The sequence below is a fragment of the Phalacrocorax carbo genome, chromosome Z (genome assembly GCF_963921805.1).
Source record: "Phalacrocorax carbo chromosome Z, bPhaCar2.1, whole genome shotgun sequence".
NCBI lineage: Eukaryota > Metazoa > Chordata > Aves > Suliformes > Phalacrocoracidae > Phalacrocorax > Phalacrocorax carbo.
In genome coordinates, this window is record NC_087548.1 from 14,892,577 (window position 1) to 14,911,781 (window position 19,205).

General features: G+C 41.8%; 1 protein-coding gene across 1 annotated transcript in view; it reads right to left on the reverse strand.

Moving 5' to 3' along the window:
• The window catches only part of PRLR (prolactin receptor), a 186,283-nt gene that overhangs the window by 75,606 nt on the left and 91,472 nt on the right, over nt 1-19,205 (reverse strand). Inside the window, exon 5 of the mRNA XM_064438533.1 lies at nt 13,899-13,989. The gene's annotated coding sequence lies outside the window, so the exon portion shown is untranslated. The remainder of the gene's footprint in view (nt 1-13,898; nt 13,990-19,205) is intronic.

Here is a 19,205-nt window from a genome sequence, read left to right on the forward strand (position 1 = left end):
TTGTCAAAAAGGATATAATTCTTTGCTTATGTATAAACACAAGAGAGTTTCATAATTATGTAAAAAGGGAACATTTTGTACTGCCAGCAAGAGAGGAAATTCTGTAAGCAATGGAGGATGCCCAGTCTTTTTCTACATCTGAAGTACCAGAGGGTTTCTGGCAGTCACATTCAGAAGAGAGACAAGTTTCTGCACATTCAAGGCACTCCCTGAGAGCACCAGTGAAACCTCTTGAGTGCCCAATGCTTAATATTCTTACCACAGCATCTTCCTGCACACTGGAGAATGTACTACAATACATTTTTTCAGGGCTGGAGGCAAAGGTAACATGAATCCGGGTGGAGTATAGCACCTTCCTTACTTATGTTTGTTCAGATAGGATAAAGTTTTTGAAAATGCCACCTACTACATGGACATCACTGCCTATTTGCCACAAATGTACTGGACATGGCTGCAAGACAAAAGTAGAGGAACTATGACTATCACAAATCTGAGGACAGGGACAATTGGAAGAGGAATAGGGAAGAAGAGCTCTTGTCCTCGCTTTAGGGAGAACTACAGAGCCTGTAACTATGTATGAATTAATCACCATAACATGATGGACAAGAATAAAAAGAGCCTTCAACGTACACTGTAGATATCTCCTCAAAGGGTAGTGGCAAAAATTCTATTCACTCAGCTGTTGGTATCCTTTTACCATGATACACCATTGTTCCAGCAAAATCTTCCTTCATCCATCAACTCATCTAGGTTTACAGTTCAGAAACTGTGAGATAAGATTACCAGCTAAATCCATCCAGCTGGGACACCCCTTCCTCCTTCTGGCAGGGAATATCAATGTTATTGAGCTTACTGGCCTCCACCCAGCCTGTTAGTTGGCCCACTTACAAAGAGATCCCCTTCCGTCTGGGAGGATCTGTCTGACAAAATTTAGGCAACCGCAAAAAGGAGCAGAGCCCCCGTGAGTCTGTTTCATTATCACCTAATACAGTGGACAAAGATCCCAAGGCAGTGCAGTAGATCATGGCTGTAGAAGGAGTACCTAAGGATGCCACAAAGGATGGGGCACAGTCCTGAATCAGGACAGAAGCTCAATGCTATGCCTAGTCATGCTCTTACAGAAATGCTTGCTGAATATGCTTTAAGCTGCTAAGGAAAGCCATGCATGCCAGCAAGCAGACACATGCAAGGCTGTCAGAGATGCTCTGGCCAAATGGTGGAGGCTGATTAGATCATCCAGGACTGGCAGCCTTGCCCCATGCTTTTTCCAAAGAATTATTTCAGATACGAGGCCAGGACCCTGTGATATCATGCCATCTGTTCTTGTAAGGCATTCCAGGCTGCTGGTGTAATCTCTTCACTCAAACACTGTTATCATATTGGCTGGCAAAGGGAGTCCTGGCTTTGGGTGAGTGCATCATGAGCTGAATTAAAGGCAGGCCTGCAGTGTCCTATAGAAGATAGGGCAGCACCAATTTTATATGCTAGAAATAGCAGAGGAAGAAAGTACAGGGCAGCAGAACTGGGTTACACAACATAAGAACTGGAAAAATGGAAATATGGATGCCATTGTTGGGAAGCGGCTCATTTGCCCTTGACAGAAAAGCAACCTGCAAGCAGGAAAAGTCTGGACAGCAATAAAAAAGACTTATAGGAAAAAAGAAAAAAAGAGGAAAACCCCTGCTGGCATCATCTATTGGAGGCAAAATCTCATTCAGGTACAGCCAAAGGTCCTGTGTGTCCCATTAAACTGCACCTTGGGAAAAGCATTTTCTGAGCTCCTACACAAATTAAGGCTATCTAAGCATGAGTGTCAAATCCAAGGAAATCCTCTTGCTTATCATAAGAAGGCTGAAATAAAATAAAACCCAGGAAAAAGCCTTTTTTTTTTTTTTTTTACTGTGGTGGGTAGATCTTGGTCAGCTGCCAAATGTCCACCCAGCCACTCTTACTTCCCTCTACAAGAAGACAGGAGGCAAAATAGGACGAAAAAACCTTGTAGTTTGAGATAAGGGATATCATCTACCAATTACCACCTCAGGCAAAACAGATTCAACGTGGGGAAAATTAATTTAATTTATTGCCAATTAAATAGATTTGGATGGTGAGAAAAAGCAAAGACAAAATGAAAACTATACCTTTTACCCACACCCCTTTTTCCCAGGCTCAACTTCAATCCTTCATTCCTGACTCCTCTACTCCCCACCACCAAAGCAGCCCAGGGGGTACTGGGGAGTGGGGGATTATAGTCAGTATGCACTTGTTCACCACTGCCATTCCTTCCTCCTCACGCTTTCCCCCTGTACTACTCCCCTATTCCAGCATGGGCCTTTCCCTTGGGCTGCAGTCCCTCAAGAACTGCTCCAGTGTGGGTCCCCTCCACAGGCTGCAGTCCTTCAGGAAAAAATTTGCTCCTCCAAGTGCCACAGTTCCTGTCAGGAGAACCTGCTCCTGTCTTGGCTCCTCCACAGGCTGCAACTCCTTCAGGAAATAGCAACCTGCTCCAGCATGGGGTTCTCCATTGGCTGTAGTGTGGGTATCTGCCCCACCATGGTCTCTTCCGTGAGCTGCAAGAGAATACCTGCTCTGATGCCTGGAGCACCTCCTCCCTTCTTCTCCAACCCTGGTGCTCACACTGTTGTTTCTCACTTTTTTTCCCCTCACTCCTCACATTGCCATGCATCATTTTGCCCTTTGTTAGATATGCTTTCACAGAGGTGCCACCAGCTTTGCTGGTGGGCTTAGTTGTGTTCTATGGAGGGTCCATTTTGGAGCCAGCTGGAGCCAGCTGCATATGGCACGGGGCAGCCCCTGACCTCTTCTCACAGAGGCAACCCCTGCAGCCCCCCAGTGCCAACACCTTGAGGCCTACACCCAATATATCCACTAACTGATGTGAGGGCAGCAAAGTCTGTTCTGGCTGGCTGCCTCAACCTGTTTGCTGTCTGTGGCTAAGAAAATATGGGGATGAGGAGGAAGATGAAAGAAGAGTTTGCAAGGGGTCAAGGGAGTAGATTTAGAGTCTCAAGACTAGGTAAAAGAAAAGGCAACAATAGTCACGGTGCTGCGAAACTTAAGCAAGATCTTTTCCTCATAGAATCCTGCCTTTGTAACCATAGTCGGTTTCAGGATTGGCAACAGCTTAGATGTGGACCTGGAGACACAAACAGCGATGGCCATTGCTCTTTACTCTCCTTTCATGGACTGCAAAGTATTCAGCTGCCTTCCAATAGTTTTATCCAGTATTGCATTAAGTAGATGTCCTGGTTTCAGCTGGGATAAAGTTAATTTTCTTCATAGTAGCCCATATGGGGCTATGTTTAGTAGTTGTTAAGTAGTGCTTACACTAGTCAAGGACTTTTTCAGCTCCCCATGCTCTGCTGAGTGTGCAAGGAGCTGGGAGGGGACACAGCAGGGACAGCTGACCCCAACTGACCAAAGGGATATCTCATACCATATAACATCAGCATATAAAGCTGGGGGAAGAAGATGAAAAGGGGGGACATTTGGAGTAACGGCATTTTGTCTTCCCAAGTAACCGCTACGCATGATGGAGCCCTGCTTTCCTGGACACACCTGAGCACCTGCCTGCCCATGGGAACTGGTGAATGAAATCCTTGGTTTGCTTTGCTGGTGTGCATGGCTTTTGCTTTACCTGTTGAACTGTCTTTATCTCAACGTACGAGTTTCCTCACTTTTACTCTTCCAATTCTCTCCCCCATCCCACCAGGGGGGAGTGAGCGAGTGGCTGCGTGGTGCTTGGCTGCTGACTGGGGCTAAACCACGACTGTCAATTTTATGGACAATACTAGTAGGCCTTAAACCACCTGACAGCCCACCCACTAAATATCTGATAAGAAGCTTGTCATCAGAATAGGGGAACATATCATATGACAGCAGAGCTAAGCATGAGTAGTAAGAATCAAGGTCAGAACATTCATGTATTGACTGTAAATCTCTGCATGGGAACAAATTCACATCACAGCTTACAGAGAGACTCTGAAGTCCTGAAATATGTGAATCACAATGTTTCACAAAGAATAAAGTAAAGGTGAACATGAATTGCTTAGAGTAGCTTGTAAGTTACCAGAGTACAATGCAATGTTATCAGGACTTCTCCAGAGAGCAGCTATAGGTATCTATTTCTCAACAAAACCTCTGGCCCAGCTGTTCATGTTGCCTCCGCGGAAACCAGCAGTGATGTCAGGACAGCAGTGACCAAAGCCATGAACAGTTAGTGGATGGTCTTGAGCATGTTTGCTACAGGAACATTTACAGGAACAGAGCTTGCCAATGGTAAGGTAGCCCTAAACCTTTAATGACTACGATGCGGCCAAATGACGCCTACCCACTTCTGGATCAGTATGGACACAAAGGAACAGCTCTGAAAAGGCAGAAGAGCTAATTATGGATTCATGAAATAAGGCCCAGAAGGGCCTTCCACATCTTGAAATTAGTATCCCATTACTAATAATCCAACACCTGAAGAATCATGTGGTCTAGCCACAGATGCTAGTGTTGCCATCATTCCACAGTTCTGGTGTGTCCTCTGTGAAATGGACAGGGAGCGATTTTTGCATTGCTGAGCAATACTGTCTCAGAGCCACAGAAATATGTAAACCGCCTGACCTTGCATTCAGCCAGCCTGCATCTGATCATTTCCCATTTCACATATATCGGCTTGTTGACAGCAAGCTGACACAACAAAATCAAATGTGGACATTTAAGAGAGTAAGTAGGGCACCCGATATAACAGGCTTATGTCCTGAGATTATCAGGCACATCTTGTACAAGGGAGGCAAGTGCTAGGTGGACCTTGCTAGCAGTAATGCAAGATTTCTAGACCAGCTTTTTGCTTTACCTGGTAAACTGTCTTTATTTCAACCCAGGAGTTTCCTCACTTTTACCCTTCTGATTCCCTCCCCCTTCCCACTGCAGGGGAGTGAGTGAGTGGCTGCATGGTGCTGAGTTGCTGGCTGGGGTTAAACCATGACATGCCTAAAGGTCCCCATCCTGTTTGGACATAGCTGATGAACTCTGGAGGTGCCTAAGCACCTCTAAACAGCTTTGATCCCAAATGATCAGCATAACCATCAGCATCAGCACTGGGAGGTCAGGCAGCAGAGAGAGGCATATGTAAGTCCTGGCCTGGGGAGTTTGGAACCAACATATTTGTTACCAAATAAAAGGATCAGGTTCTAGGCCCAGTGGAATGATGATCTCCTTAGGGGAATTGGTGCCTAATTTACTTTCTGGAGTAATCAACCTAGGCGTAACATTGTGCAAAGATGTGCAGTAGTGATCACTAAAAAGATTTTTTTCATAAAGAAGGATTTAATCAACAAATTAAAATCCTGAGCTACTGGGATAGCAAATAGCAAATGCAGTTATCAAGGCATTCCTCCAAAAAGAATATGTATCAAAATGATGCAAATATATTTAAACTGGTAAAACTGGTAAATAGCAGCCTGGGTTAACAAAACCAAAAGAGCGTTAACCAAACAAAAACAAAACCAAAAACTGTGTTATCGGGTTAACAAAAACTGTGTGCTCAAGCACAGGAGAAGACCACGATTTCTAGGTAAATAAGTCTTTCCATGGCTTCAGATCTTCCTCTTAGATACTCAGACAGCATCTGCATCCTCTAAAAGTGATGGTTCTGGTAAGCTGTTACTAGACAGCTTCTTTACAGCAATGCATTCATTATCTCTCGGATTGCCCCATCCTAAAAAGTCCATTTACACACTTGCTTTCTCTAAGCTCCATCATTCCCTGGGAGCCAGGGAAGGCCTCAGCTGTTTTCAGATACGCCCCCAGGACCTGAGACTGTTCGAGTGAGAACACCACCTGACAAGTACACCCTCCCCATTTCTTAATCAAAATTATTATTTTTATTTAGTGCTCTTTTAAAATTATTTTTTCCCCCCAGACTTGAATATACAACTATGTCACTCTCACAGAATCCTGGAAGTGCATTACTAAAAGGTTGGAAAATATTAATTTCAGAAGACACTTAATTGTCTTCAGGTTTATTCTTCTCACATTTTCTGTAAAGATTGATGAATGCACACTTAAAATAAATTCTTAAAGCCCAATCTGTAATAATTGCACTTCACTGGCTAAATCTATGAAGTATTCCTAAAGTCATATAATCCTTCTCAGATCATTGTTTAGCAGTCCTTTATGTATCACCCTTTTTTCCTGACACAATAAAACTGGAAACTGGAACACCTCATGCTTACACACAGAAAAGAGTAACAGTTGCAGACGGGGCAAGGGTTGCTGCTGATAAGCTCATGTCAAATCTGATTGTGAATTTAGAGGATGGCAGCAATCAGTAGGTTTGCAATTGCTTTAGAGAGGGTCTTTTTTTTTTTTTTCTTTAGAAAGGGTCCTCGTTGCTACTACTGTAATACAGAATAAATCTGATCTTGATCGTGCTGTTCCAGATTCTCACAGAAATTAGCTTTGTCTGAAAGAGTTTATCAAGATTATGAAAGGTTTTTCAGACTTTGAAGTTTTCTATCCTAACTGAAAAAAGCAAAATCAAAGATTTTGTACTTCACAGTGAAAACAAGTTATTTCATCCCTGTAGACTGGAGTGAGTTGAGTTAGACAATGAAAGACAACGATAAAAAAATTCTGTTATTTACATGAGGGATAATAGGAACAGAGAGAAGACTGTAGAAAAACACAGGTTAGCGTACCTCTAATTAGAGGTTTTCCTATGGAAATCAGGGCAGGCATCTTCACCACGCTCAGGAGGTCTTGTAAATTTAAGTTTTGCATAAACAGAAGTCTTACAAAACTCAGAATATCAAATGATACTTTTGCCCATACATTCAAATCTCATGCACAGGACAGTGATTTTGAAGAGATAAATATGTTTTCATCTTTAGAAGCATAACAGAAAAGTGGATCTCTGTTATAATTTCATTTTAACTGTCTGATCAAGTTAAAGCAGCAACTACTAATCTAGCAGGTGTTATAATCTTAAAACAGAACTGAGTGACTAAGGCAAGAAGATCCCAGTTTGTACAGCAGAATATAAAGAAAAGGGAATTCCTTCGAACTACACACATTTACCTATTATTTCTCCTTAAATATACCTTTAAAAGAGACACATATTTTACAAACTTTTAAAAAATTGTGAAACCTCCAGAATATTCCTTCCTTATAGACATGTTGTGATTTTATTCTCATGTAACAGAAACATCAAGTGTTTCCTAACTGTAGTGAAAAAATATTAATCACCTACACATGTAGACTCCTAAGAATGACTCAAGTACAACATTTCTATTCTCCCATCATAATCTAGCCTTGACTGACTTGCAGGATACTGGAACAGAACGTTGTTCTGCAAAACATCTTACTGGACTCAGGGCAGCAGGCAGCATGAGGGAAGAATTACATCTGTGACAGTCTGTAAGACTAGGTCAAAACTGCTGATGGGCAGCCACATAATTATTGACTAAGTGATGACAGCAGGATTTAAAAACTGTTCTTTAATTAGGACCAAATACTGTTTTAATATGTTAAAGCAAAATAAATGTAAGAAAATGGTCTGTAAAATTAAGTTGGCAGAGAGCTCTGATCACCCAAAGACATTTCAAAAAACCAAGTATATTATTTTAATTTACTTGAGAGAGTAATTCCACTGTATTATGATGACAAGTATATTTTTCTTGTAAGACCAGAACATTTTAAATGTAAGCTGGTTTTAGACAAGATTTTTCTTTAAATGTCATAATGAATTAGTCATTATTCATTAACCATGTCATTGTCCTGTATATGCTGAGTAAAGGACAGAACCAGAATTTATTAAAGATATCTATTTTCTTGTTTTATATATGTGATTTTTTAAAGGCTTTTTGAGTCTGAATTAGAACGATGAACTGCTATAAATTCTGTTGTGTCTGTTTACGGCTAGTTAACAAATATGTGAAAGGGAAGATCCAGCATCCTATAATCTAGCTTTCCCATTCATAGCTGATACAAAGCAGAGCACAAGACTTCCTACTGTAAGAAAATGTCTATCCTTCTCCAAACACACCATTTTCTTGTTTCTGGAGAAAGCAAATTGTATTTAGAGTTATTGTACTATTTGATTCTCTATCTACAGTATGGAGAACATAAAAATCAGATACTGTAGGCACCGGAAGAGAAAAAGTTTTGCACACTCCCTCCCTCCCCCAACCAAAGCATTTATTAGTTCACTGCAGCTCTAGCTCTGAACTAATAAATGCTTTTATAAAGCTGCCAGAGCTCTGAGCACACCTGTTCTACCATACCCCAGGCTGGGGGTTTGGTTGCCTGGGCTCAGGGTCAGCTTCAGTAATGGTGCAAGGGTCTAGCTCTGAAGACATCTCTTCCAGAAAGCTCTGCTGAGAATCTTGAGTGGGTGCAATCCCTCATTTTGCCCTGCAGTGGCATTTAGGCTGAGGGCCTCATACTTGGCCCCCACCTGAGCTATGCAGTGTTGCAGCCATGACTGTGCTGGGCCAGGCGCCCCGCTGATTGGGACGCTGACTCGGAGCCTTAACCTTGAGCTCCTGGCTGGATACCCAACCTGCCTTATGTCTCTGGACTTCTCTGGCCATAGGGGCTCATGGCTGAACCTGGCTACTGTCACTAGGCTTATTTGGGCACTGCAGGGCTGAGTGCTTACACAAATTATGAATACACATACCTCTGACACCACCATAGACTTCTGTCTCTACCTAGTTTCTTGCTGAGCAGCATATCATGTTTGAGACTGCAGCTGGGGCATTTTCACAATGTGGCTGAGTAGATCAGTTAAATGGGGAGGTCTCACTTCCCTTGCCCTCCTCACTGCTGGACATGTGCTCCTACTTCCATGTGCCAGCTGAGCTCCAAACTGACAAAAAACTACCTTGAAGAAAAAATTCTGTCAGGTTAGCAAGAGAAATCAGCTTCATAAGAGGTCCACTGAGCACCAAAGACAGTGCAAAGGAGGTAGTGCTCACTGGTAGATAAGAATAAAGGAGCAGAGGGAGAAGTGGGTGAACAGGACCTCCGCTTTTACAGAAGCATTTGCTACCTTCTGTAGCAGAAGCTTCTCTAGCTTGCAGCTGTAGCGTCAAGGCCAGTCCTAAAAAGTTATAACCAGTTGCATGACTGATCACTGTATAATCAAATTGTGCTATTCTACATTTCTCTAAGACTTTATGAAAGGAGACAAAAGAGAGTAGAGAGAATAGTTCAGGTCCTTGAGCAGTATGCATAAATGTATATGTTCACACCAGGCTTTCTAGATAAATAAGCTGATAGCTTTGGTAGTTTGGTAAAGAAAAAGCAAAGGCTGCACACAGAAGCAAAGGAAAACAAAAAGATCAATTATCTACTACCCATCAACAGGCGATGTTCAGCCACCTCCTGGGAAGCCGGACGTCAGTATGCATAGAGGTTGTACAGAAGACAAATGCCTTAATAATTACTGCCCCCTCCTCTCCTCCTTTCTCTTAGCTTTTATTGCTGAGCAGGCATCATATGGTATGGAACATCCCTTTGGTCAGCTTGGTTCAACTGTTTTGGCTATGCCCACTCCTACTGGTCTTTGGAAGGGGGATGTTGGAGAGACAGCCTTGATGCTGTGCAAGGACTGCTCAGCAGTAGCCAAAACACTGTTCTGTTATCAACAACCTTCTAGTTACAAATACAAAGGACAGCACTATTAGGGCTGCTATAGGGCAAGTTAACTCCATCCCAGCCAAACCCAATGCATTCACCCAGCCCAACCCTCCTGAACTTGCCAACGCCAAAAAATGTCAAACTGCACTCTGCAGAACCCAGGCAAGCTGCTTGACCCATCAAACTACAGGATCTTGCTATATTTTGATGATTAATGCTTATACAGTTTCCTTTATTGAAGAAAACTGTTACACAAGGGCTCCAAAAGTTCTGTGGGAAGTGCATAAGCACCAGAAGTGTTTATGTAATGAGTACTCCCACTCGAGTGCACCTTGCAGGTTTCCATGGTGCTGGACACAGTCAGGAATGTTATTGGATGCCTGATAAAAAAAAATGGAGTAAGAAACTAAGAAAACTATGTGAAAAGCTTATCTCCGTTGCACAGAGCTGGACTACAGAAACACATATAGCACTTGCCCTTCATAGGCCTCTATTTAGTTTGGCAGTTAAACATGTATATTCCCTAAGCAAGGCTCCCAAAACCTTTTGTAGGTGTTATGCACTCAGAAAGAAAAGCACAAGTTCAAGGCTATCTCCCCACTCACTAATGTGGTAACCTGTACTAATCTACTATTAGTAGTATAATAATGCTAAAAGTACTAACCTAAGCAAGAGGTCAACAAAACCTTTTTTAATAAGCTCAGTGTTGGGAAAGACAGTCAAGTAAGCTGTGGGAACACTGGCTAGACCTGTCCTGCCAGTGCTGCCCAACCATCGTAACCCCAGTGCTTGAGGGGATCACGGCCTCTCCAGATGCCATGAAACACTTCCTTCCTAGCACAGGCAGCACCTTAGCTTCACAAATGCATAATTAAGCCTTTCATATTCTTCACCGATATGTCAAAAGCTCTACAGTGAGCAAATCTAATGCCCCTGCATAAATGAACCAGCTCTGACCCCTGCCTAGACCTGCAATGAAAATAATGTGCTGCAGGCAATCGAAATAATAGCTGAACCAGACAATTCCAAAGAGCTGACACTAGTATCATGGTTCAGTCTTCAAAAAATAATTTTTGGGTCAAGGTAGATCTGTAGTATATCAGTGATGTGTCATCCACAGCCTTCTCTACAGATTCACCCTCACAGAGGCAACAACTGGGAGCAAAGACTGGAAGAAACCACCTGATTCAGCAAAGCCACCTGCTATTATGAATAACCGTATTGCATAAACCTGTTAATGAATGAATCAAGACACATTTTAAAAGTAGCTATTCCTTTGGCTGTGACTGGTTTTACTGGGAAGTGATCCAGCCTTTAATTGTTTTAATGGAAAGGATTCATCTTCCAATTTCCCACTAAAGTTTATTCTCTATTTTACATCTATTTGTTCTTGCGGCTCAGACAATTTGAAGGGTTTTGCATTTTCATTTCCTTGCTGTCCTCAGTGTTACAGCGTCCCCTTGGCATTCTTGTACAACATGTTATGGAATGATCCTAGAAAAATCCAAGGGCAGGCAGGGCAGGGCTCTGAGCAACCTTATCTAGTGGAAGATGTCCCTGATCACTGCAGGGGGCTTGGACTAGATGGCCTCTACAGGTCCCTTCTAACACAAAACATTCCATGATTCTATAATACAATATTGCTCCTCAGAGAGCAGACAGCTGGATGAGGCTTTGATGTCCCTGCCTATGGTAGTGGGGATTGGAACTTGTTGATCTTTAAGGGTCCCTTCCAACCCAACCCATTCTATGATTCTATTATTTTATTCCTTCTTGGATTTTTTGCTAGGTAAATGGATTTTTTTTTAGGTATTTTCTTGTAAGAAAGGCTACTAGAATAGTAAAAATAGAGCCTTTATTTGAATCTGCTCCAATTTTAATTCATATTTCTTGAATATGAATGAGTAGACCGTCACAAATTATTTTGATGTGTTCACTAGATCTCTACATAACATCATTAACAGTCCTCTAATTCAGCTAAGGCAGCCCAAACCTCCTAGCATTGTACTTGCCAAAATAATTTGCCTTTGCTTCCAACTAATGAGCTTCTGGCTGAAACAGTAATTTTTGTTATTAGTCCACTCTCAGTCCTTGCATTCCATTCCACTGGACTTGCACTTTGTACTACTGAATTTCGTCCTGTTTACATTACTGTAGTTCTCAGGGTCACCTAGTTCTTCCCATATAGCATTTTGATACTGAGAGTGCACTTCGCATAACCAGGAAATGTCACTATATTCCTAGATTTTGTGTCCAAGTGATTAAAACAAGTATTAAAGATTCAGATCCAACACTCACCCTAAGGAATTTCAAAACTAAGCCTCTTCTACAGAAGAACTTTCCTTTCACTGCTAGCGTTATTATCTACTGAGGTACAGCCCTACAAATCCTTTTCTAAATCCAAATTTTCAATCCCATAGTTTCTTATGTGTCAACAAAAGCTATGCTTTACTGAAGTTAGATGAGATTTACTGCACTTCTACACAGCCAGGTACCCGATTAGTCTAGCTCAAACTCTTCAGCATTTCATTCTACTTCCTCTTTGTTTCTGTATTTGTCTTTACCTTAAAAGAACTGTTCTAAAGTTCTGCATATTTTCTAGTCTGAGCAGTGCATAGCTGCCTGCATCTTTTTCTCCCAACCTGCCTTTTAATATAGATTCTTTATACACAACATTCTTGAGTCATCATCTCGTAATATCCAAGAATGAACAGACTTTATAATTACATACTCTGCTTTCTTATACTGCTTCCACACAGCTATGTCATGGAGATTCTCCATTCCCCGACATTAGGAGATGACTTGGGAACTCAACAAATCATTTCTAAATAGAAATTTTGTGTGAATCCTTGAAAAAACAAAAATACCAAGTGATTTATAACTGTACAAATCAATGCCGGAGAAAAGTTAAATATTTACTGAAATCTGTATGAGTTTATGAAATTAAGAACAATGCTGAAACCCGACGCTGTGTGTTGCTGTGTGTTAGCAATTTGGGGCACTGTTCTCAGATCCGTAGGTAGTATGTTTTGTATTAGCAGCCTGGCTTTCTGTCACTGTTTCTAAAACACCCTTGTTTTTGTGGTTCTCAGATCTTTAAAATCATATTCTGGTATTGTCTTACAAAGATTGGCTTTAGCCCAGATGTTTGTCAATTCATCATTTCAACTGCTCCAAAAGTATTCCGCAATTTTAAAAGCAAGTGCTTTTTTTTTTTTTTAAATGAAATATTTTATTTCTCATATATAGGGTTTCAATCTATATAGGTTTACTTCTTCTAGTCAAGGAATAAAATTCTTACAAAAAAAACACAGTTACACACATTCACATGAAAATGAAAATGGCAAGCAAACAAACACATCTCTTTGAAGAACAAATTATTGTAAAAAAAATAACCTTTTTTTTTCTGGTGATACTAGTTTCTAAAGAAATACAAAGTCCTCAGATAGCCTTCCAGGGTTTGCTTGTCCACCTTCGTTCCATAAACCCGAGGAAAATACTTGAAAAGAAATTACCTACATACATAGACGTAGCACTCTATCTAGTTGAAAGAAAAAAACCTGAAGAGTGAAATAACAGATCTAGGTCAAAGCCACAGGGTGTTTCATTATATTAAATAAAATTGACCTGCAAATATTCTTTTTAAGTGGACTTGATCCTAAATGTCCTTCTTAACAAAGTCTGAAGTGTTTTTGCAAGTGTATCCTCCAAAGCCTTTCCTTTCAACTCTGTGTCTCTTTTCATTAAACACAAAACCTAGTGGATATTTTCTAACATGTAAGTTGTTTATTCCATTACTTAAACTGTGGGGCAGGTACATTATTAAATAAAATAAAATAAAATAGAATTCATTAAATTAAATAATTGGAATTACTTTTCTTTGAGTAATGTTGCCTTTAAAACTGAAATTTAAAGTTTATATACATTTTTGGTAATAACATGATACAGAAATACTCTATAAACCTAGACTAATAGGAATTTTACATCAGCAGCAGTTTGCCCATGTCTTAAGTTTCTAATGGGATACTTGCAGTGGGGCTCTGTCCCAGCTCTAGCATAGCCTACTTCTTGTTACTAGAGTAATTCCCAAGATGTTTGGAAACACAGAGTTCAGGGACAAAAGGAAAACTAAGAACATCTAGTACCGTTTGAGCATCTGAGGCTAATACATTTCATTCTTTTAACCAAGTAATTCAAGATAATATGTATCATCCAGAAAAAGGGCAGAAGGAACAGTGTGATCTTACCAGGCTCTGTTCTCAAGCAGCCTCCACTGATTTCAGAAACCTTCTTTGACTCCAAATCTCCTGGCTGAAGTGCAGCGTTGTGGCTTTTCCCCTGTCAATCGACACAAAAAATATGTGTGTCAGTTCTCAGCTTATGCTTCACTTCTCCATATGGATGCCTACCATAAAGTCCTTATTTGGACATTAACCCTGATAACTTACCTTGGGGGTGGGGATGGGGAGAATCATGCTCAGAACTGAAAGGATATCGTTAAATTTTAAGTTTTCTGGTTGTAGCTTCTGGTGATCTTTTCCAATGACTATAACCCCAGATGAAAAGGCTTTTAATAATTTTTCTTTTTATACGATTACCTAAAAATTAAGTCAGCTATTCTTTCTGAATAACCAGACTGAGTCCCTTACATTCTCCTCACACTAAGACACCAACTTCAACTCCCCCATAAATACTGCAGATCTCTGCACCCTTCTATTTCTGCAGCATTCATAAAATGTATGAACATACTGAGTACATGAGAATGCATTTTGTAATGGTGCATAGAGAGATTGTAAGCAAAATTGTCCTGTTTTGGAGGCTAGCTTGTTGAGATCTCATGTTAGCCTACAGCATTAAAGTGACAATACTCGAGTTGCTCATACTCCATGAAGCCTCAGCAGTTCTCAGAATTAGTGATACAGGCTCCAGTCTGTAAAAATTATCTGCCTTACTCACTACTTGCTATCTACTGTTTTGTACCTAACTATGCTTAACGCACTGTATGCCTAGCTCTAAGCTATTGTGTGACCCAAACTGCCGTACATGATTACATTCCTCTCATCCTATTTACCTCCATGGCAATTGCTGGCCACTTTACTCAGGAGTGATTTCATTATTTCTTTCATCATCAAGAATTAATCAAGCAGAAGCAAATATAGTATTGCTTTCTCCAGAGGTCTTCTGGAAACACCTCTAAAGAAACACTATTAACATGGAGATTTAGTGTGTATTTTAATCATTTTTTGAAGCACTTACTGTTTTGAACAGAACTCTGAGGAGAAAATTAAGATGTTTTTCAAAGAAAATATTTTCCTGAACGTCACATCATTAATGTAACTCAGACCTTCAAGAACCCTTACAAAGAAGTCTTGCTTGGGGATTGAAAGTGGTCCCTAGAGCTCCAGCTTTAGGGTTCTTTTCCACTTTTGGATTTGCTGTGGTTAACAAAATCAAATTCAGAACCAACTGATGTAATCTAAATTTCAGCTGTTCTGTGTTAGATCCTGTGGCCTATTCTGATCCAGCAAAGCCCAATTCTGCCAACAGAATATTTGGCTTGTCTGTGTTCTTACACTGAACTCAACAGAACTACATCTATACCTAATACCTTCTTCCTGCTAGACCGTGTCCATTTTCTGTGGGAGCTGAGAGGATTAGAGGACATAATTCTTACCTACAAACATCAACACATATTTGAAACAAAGTAAAACACTGAAGGACAGGGACAAGATGAAATAGTACTGGGCCCTTTTAAAAAGTGTGTGAAAAGCCCTTTTTCTATTAAAAATATCTGAAATATATTGACATTCAGAAGTAAAGCAGTCTTTTCTTGTGAAAATATTTGGTGAAAAATTGTAAGCAACCTGATGTAGTTGAAGATGTCCCTGCTCACTGCAGGGGGGTTGGACTAGATGACCTCTAAAAGTCCCTTCCAACCTAATCCGTTCTATGATTCTGTGATTCTAAGACGAAACAAAAATCTTCAGGATAGAATTATTTTTAATTTTGTTTTTTCTAAAGAACTAGCACAACAAGATCAACCCTTAGAGTTGGCCTTTAGGAGTCACCATGCTATATTTTTTTAAAGAACAAGGTAGTTGTTTAAATATACATTCTTCTGACCAAATTCATCCTTGTTGACTTCTGGTCAGTTGTAATAGGGTCAGGCTCTTTTTAAGATTTAGACATCAACTGAAGATTACATTAGTTAATAGTTTTCTAGCAGAAAGCATACCTGTAAATCAGTATTATTTTGGTATGTCTCCAGGGGATCTCTATGTTCAGCTTTAACTGTATCTTTGAACAAACTGCACTTTCTGTGCACCTGCAATCTTCATAGTTTGGTGCCATGCTGTGGTTTACTCTATCATGTGCCTTGCCTGTGGAATTCTCCAACAAGCTAAGCAAAGAAACAGAGTCTTTGCGTGAGTGTAAAATTAACACAGAATCTCCCCTATGTATTTTTAACTTCAGTGGTCTATTTTAGGCAACACAGAAGACAGCTTCAGTGCAAGTCATGTAATTTGATTTCAGTTTATGTTTTACATGGTAAGATACCTGCTTTGTAAAATGCTCCAGACATTTGCATTAGTAGATATTTTAAAGAAAAATTTTACCAATTTCTTGAGGCAAATCTCTTCAGCACAGCTGGGGACCAAGGCAATGGGAAACAAAGGGTGGAGAAGGGCATGCACATCATCTGCCCCACGTGGAATGCTGCACTTGGCAAGCCAGCAGCTGCAGTGACACACATGTTGCTGCTTTGCATTGTGTTTGTATCCCACGTACCAGGAAGTGCTCATGAAGCCTTTGGGCTAGAGCAGTAAAGAGCTAACTCTTAAGCTACTCTGTAGCTTAGCAGGATTGTGCTAACAACCCATTCTGCAGACAAGGACTCCTGGACCTGAGTTTCAGGCTGGATAGAAAATTAGCCTCCCACCAAGCTAAATGTGGGAGGCTGCCCATGGGGAAAGCAGCAGAAGCAAGGAGACTGAAGGCAGTGTTTAATGACTAGTGCTATATCAAACCTGACTAAACTGTTTTTACATGGCACTGATTTACAAAAAGGTTTCTTGCTTCAGCTTAACCCTCACTAGTACCTACGCTAGCAGGCTGTGACCTGGATTAGTAAAGAAAAGCAAATAAATTTAACTAACTCTGTTAAAATTACGCAGCTGAAAAAAATGAATAGATGGTAACAAACTCATTAATTCATTGATTTAATTGCTTCAATTTTTCCCATGAGGCAGTTTATATGGGAGTTAATGAGCTGCCAGTCATCAGTTATTGGACACTGACTGCTCAACATTCAAGAGGCTGATTAAACAATAAGGGTGTTTATTTCATTCTGGCAGCATAACAGGATTGAGATTATTAGTTAGGAAACAGACCGGACATTTTCAGCAAGGGAGAGGCAATCATTCTAGTTATACCAGTCTGAAATTATTCTCATAAAACTCACTATAATATTAGCTTTTTCCTTAAACAGATTAGAACAGAGGAAAATACCTAAAGCATGGTATGATATATAAACTGAAATAAGGCATAGGGAAATAAACAGGAGGATCTGGAAGCCATCGTGCGTCAGGGAAACTATGATGTGGTCGCCATCACAGAAACATGGTGGGATGACTCACACAACTGGAGCACTGCAATGGATGGCTACAAGCGCTTTAGAAGGGACAGGCAAGGAAGGAGAGGTGGAAGGGTAGCCTTGTATGTTAGAGAATGTTTTTACTGTCTAGAACTCAACAACGGTAATGGTAAGGTTGAGTGCTTATGGGTAAGGGTCAGGGGGAAGGCCAATAAGGCAGATATCCTGGTGGGAGTCTGTTATGGACCACCCAACCAGGTTGAGGAGACAGATGAAGTACTCTACAAGCAGTTGGCTGAAGTCTCACAATCTCTAGCCCTTGTTCTTGTGGGAGACTTCAACTTACCAGATATCTGCTGGAAAGACAACGCAGCAGAGAGAAAGCAGTCTGGGAGGTTCCCGGAGTGTGTGGGAGATAACTTCCTGACGCAGCTGGTAAGCGAGCCAAGCAGGGGAGGTGCCCCGCTGGACCTGCTCTTTGCGAACAGAGAAGGCCTGGTGGGTGATGTGGTGGTTGAGGCTGTCTTGGGCTCAGTGACCATGACATGATAGAGTTCTCGATTCTTGGAGAAGTAAGAAAAGGGTCAGCAAAACCGCTACCCTGAACTTCAGAAGGGCAGGCTTTGGATTGTTAAGGCGTCTGGTTAACAGAGTCCCTTGGGAGGCAGTCCTGAAGGGCAAAGGAGTCCAGGAAGGCTGGGTGTTATTAAAGAAGGAAGTCTCAAAGGCGCAGGAGCAGGCCGTCCCCATGTGCCATAAGTCGAGCAGGCGGGTGAGAAGACCGGCTTGGCTGAATAGGGAGCTTTGGCTGGAACTCAGGAAAAAAAGGAGAGCTTACCACCTTTGGAGGAAGGGGCAGGTGACTCAGGACGACTACAAGGGTGTTGTGAGGTTATGCAGGGAAAAGATTAGGAAGGTGAAGGCCCAGCTGGAACTTAAACTGGCCGCTGCTGTTAAAAATAACACAAAATGTTTTTATAAATGCATCAGTGACAAAAGGAGGGCCAGGGAGAATCTCCCTCCTTTGTTGGATACGGAAGGTAACCTTGCCAGGAAAGATGAGGAGAAAGCTGAGGTACTTAATGCTTTCTTTGCCTCAGTCTTTAATAGACTGGTCATCCTCGGGGTTGTCAGGCCCCTGGGCTGGGAGATGGAGATAGTATGCAGAATGAAGTCCCAGTTATTGAAGAGGTGGCAGTCACCAACCTGCTCCTTCACCTGGATGTTCACAAGTGCATGGGGCCGGATGGGATCCACCCGAGGGTACTGAGGGAGCTGGCAGAGAGGCTTGCAAAGCCACTCTCCATCATTTATCAGCAGTCCTGGTCAAGCGGGGAGGTCCCAGATGACTGGAAACTAGCAAATGAGATGCCCCTCTACAAGAAGGTCTGGAAGGAGGATCCAGGGAACTACAGGCCTGTCAGCCTGACCTCGGTGCCGGGAAAGGTCATGGAGCAGATCATCTTGAACGACATTTAGCAGCACATGCGGGACACCCAGGGGATCGGGCTCAGCCAGCACGGGTTTATGAAAGGGAGGTCCTGCCTCACTAACCTGGTCTCCCTCTATAATAAGGTGACCTGCTTAGTGGATGAGGGGAAGGCTGTAGACGTTGTCTACTTGGACTTCAGTAAGGTCTTTGACACTGTCTCCCACAGCATTCTCCTGGAGAAGCTGGCTGCTCACGGCTTGGACGAGTGCACTCTGTGCTGGGTTAAAAACTGGCTGGACGGCCGAGCCCAGAGAGTGGTGGTGAATGGAGTCACACCCAGCTGGTGGCCGGTCACGAGCGGTGTTCTCCAGGGCTCAGTGTTGGGGCCGGTCCTGTTCAATATCTTCATTGATGATCTGGATGAGGGGATTGAGTGCACCCTCAGTAAGTTTGCAGATGACACCAAGCTGGGTGGAAGTGTCGATCTGCTGGAGGGTACAAAGGCCCTAACAGAGGGACCTGGAGAGG